Genomic DNA, 3,493 nt, shown 5'->3' on the forward strand with positions numbered 1-3,493 from the left:
CGGCAGGGGGCGTGGAGGGAATTGAGAGGTGGCGGGAGCCAAGTCACCACACAGTGTAGGACTAGTACTGAATGTGTGAGTGTGAATATACTCTTTATGAGGCCTACGGCTGATAACTACTAATCAAGTTAGCAACAGTGAGGGTAGAGATCAGGTGAACTGATGAGCCATCCTCTTCTGTGGGTCTCTCTCTCTCTCTAAATCACCACCAGCATCATAGCTGCATCTAAACCTAGGACTGGACACACACTAGCTAACTAAGGAAGGAAGGTGCTCCTAGCTAAAGGAAGGAAGGTGCTCTAGCTAAAGGAAGGAAAGGTGCTCCTGGCTAAAGGAAGGAAGGTGCTCCTGGCTAAAGGAAGGAAGGTGCTCCTGGCTAAAGGAAGGAAGGTGCTCCTGGCTAAAGGAAGGAAGGTGCTCCTAGCTAAAGGAAGGAAGGTGCTCCTAGCTAAAGGAAGGAAGGTGCTCTAGCTAAAGGAAGGAAGGTGCTCTAGCTAAAGGAAGGAAGGTGCTCCTGGCTAAAGTAAGAAAGGCTATCCTAGCTAAAGGAAGGAAGGTGCTCCTAGCTCCTGGCTGTGTGATTGATGTGGGCGTCGTCCTCCAGGGCCCACTCCTGGTGAGGTTGTGAAGGTGTAGTCATTCCCCAGCGGTCTGATACACCTGGTGGAGCGGTTGGTTGGACAGACGGGCTAACACAACAGCTCTACACCTGGTGGAGCGGTTGGTTGGACAGACGGGCTAACACAACAGCTCTACACCTGGTGGAGCGGTTGGTTGGACAGACGGGCTAACACAACAGCTCTACACCTGGGGGAGCGGTTGGTTGGACAGACGGGCTAACACAACAGCTCTACACCTGGGGGAGCGGTTGGTTGGACAGACGGGCTAACACAACAGCTCTACACCTGGGGGAGCGGTTGGTTGGACAGACGGGCTAACACAACAGCTCTACACCTGGGGGAGCGGTTGGTTGGACAGACGGGCTAACACAACAGCTCTACACCTGGGGGAAGAGACAGAACGTCAACTGTTATAATCAGGGAATACTCCATTAATTAATTAAACAACATAGCAATTCAAATGGATCTCATATACACACAAACAGCTAGGGAGCTATAGCATGCTGTAATTCAACAATGTGTTTAAATCAATCGGTGAGGACGCCAGCTTTCCACTGCTTTCTCATCGAACCACCTTTCCATTTCCACAAGCGCCAAGTACAGACATTTCCATTTCTCCAAACTCTGTTTCTAGAGCGTGGTGCCTGGCGCACCGTGTTTCTAGGGCGACACAGTGTTTCAAAAGCGGCACCGTGTTTCGGAGCGTGGTGTCTGGCCCACCGTGTTTCTAGGGCGTGGCGTCTGGCGCACCGTGTTTCTAGAGCGTGGTGTCTGGCCCACCGTGTTTCTAGAGCGTGGTGTCTGGCCCACCGTGTTTCTAGGGCGTGGCGTCTGGCCCACCGTGTTTCTAGGGCGTGGTGTCTGGCCCACCGTGTTTCTAGAGCGTGTGTCTGGCCCACCGTGTTTCTAGAGCGTGGTGTCTGGCACACCGTGTTTCTAGAGCGTGGCGTCTGGCCCACCGTGTTTCTAGAGCGTGGCGTCTGGCGCACCGTGTTTCTAGGCGTGGCGTCTGGCGCACCGTGTTTCTAGGGCGTGGTGTCTGGCGCACTGTGTTTCTAGGGCGTGGTGTCTGGCGCACCGTGTTTCTAGGGCGTGGTGTCTGGCGACCGTGTTTCTAGGGCGTGGTGTCTGGCCCACCGTGTTTCTAGGGCGTGGTGTCTGGCCCACCGTGTTTCTAGGGCGGGTGTCTGGCCCACCGTGTTTCTAGGGGCGTGGTGTCTGGCGCACCGTGTTTCTAGGGCGTGGTGTCTGGCGCACCGTGTTTCTAGGGCGTGGTGTCTGGCCCACCGTGTCTCTAGGGCGTGGTGTCTGGCCCACCGTGTTTCTAGGGCGTGGTGTCTGGCCCACCGTGTTTCTAGGGCGTGGTGTCTGGCGCACCGTGTTTCTAGGGCGTGGTGTCTGGCCCACCGTGTTTCTAGGGCGTGGTGTCTGGCCCACCGTGTTTCTAGGGCGTGGTGTCTGGCCACCGTGTTTCTAGGGCGTGGAGTCTGGCGCACCGTGTTTCTAGGCGTGGTGTCTGGCCCACCGTGTTTCTAGGGCGTGGTGTCTGGCCCACCGTGTTTCTAGGGCGTGGTGTCTGGCCCACCGTGTTTCTAGGGCGTGGTGTCTGGCCCACCGTGTTTCTAGGGCGTGGTGTCTGGCGCACCGTGTTTCTAGGGCGTGGTGTCTGGCCCACCGTGTTTCTAGGGCGTGGTGTCTGGCCCACCGTGTTTCTAGGGCGTGGTGTCTGGCCCACCGTGTTTCTAGGGCGTGGTGTCTGGCGCACCGTGTTTCTAGGGCGTGGTATCGGGCACACAATCCTTCGAGGCCGCGCAGTGTTCCTAGAGTGTGCGCACCTCCCACCTACCTCTATATCGCGCAAGTTGATTGCTTATTCAGTCACTATAGCAGCTATAGGCCTGTATGTCGCTATAGGCCTGTATGTGCACTGCCGGTAAAACGTTTTAGAACACCTACTCATTCAAGGGTTTCTTTATTTTTACTATTTTCTACATTGTAGAAAAATAGTGAAGGCATCAAAACTATGAAACGACACATGTAATCATGTAGTAACCCCAAAAAAGGTAAATCAAAATAGATTTTATATTTAAGGTTCTTCAAATAGCCACCCTTTTTTGCCTTTAAGACAGCTTGTCACACTATTGGCACTCTCAACCAGCTTCATCTGGAATGCTTTTCCAACAGTCTTGAAGGAGTTCCCACATATGCTGAGCACTTGTTGGCTGCTTTTACTTCACTCAATAAAGTGCGCATTGGTCCGGTTTCTCCTAATTGAATGTGCCGGTTGCTGTGAGTATATATACCCGTTCTTTGTCAATCGAGAGGACTGTTGTGAAGGTAACTTGTTACTTAGGTCTACAACTAATTCTCAGTGGTGAGAGTATGAAAAGCCTGCTATAGGCTTACAGGCGTTTAGCCTTTTGTAGCCGTTTGGTTGCTTCTTTACTACTGTTTATTGTTTTGACGTTTGTCCATTTGTGTCTAACTAAATACCTAAACGTTGTCCCTTTGTGTCAAATACCAGGTTATCGTCCCTTTGTGTCAAATACCAGGTTATCGTCCCTTTGTGTCAATACCAGAAGGTTATCGTTCCTTTGTGTCAAATACCAGGTTATCGTCCTTTGTGTCAAATACCAGGTTATCGTCCCTTTGTGTCAAATACCAGAAGGTTATCGTCCCTTTGTGTCAAATACCAGAAGGTTATCGTCCTTTGTGTCAAATACCAGAAGGTTATCGTCCCTTTGTGTCAAATACCAGAAGGTTATCGTCCCTTTGTGTCAAATACCAGAAGGTTATCGTCCCTTTGTGTCCAATACCAGAAGGTTATCGTCCTTTGTGTCCAATACCAGAAGGTTATCGTCCCTTTGTGTCCA

Source organism: Oncorhynchus keta, unplaced genomic scaffold (assembly GCF_023373465.1).
Source record: "Oncorhynchus keta strain PuntledgeMale-10-30-2019 unplaced genomic scaffold, Oket_V2 Un_contig_5009_pilon_pilon, whole genome shotgun sequence".
Lineage (NCBI taxonomy): Eukaryota > Metazoa > Chordata > Actinopteri > Salmoniformes > Salmonidae > Oncorhynchus > Oncorhynchus keta.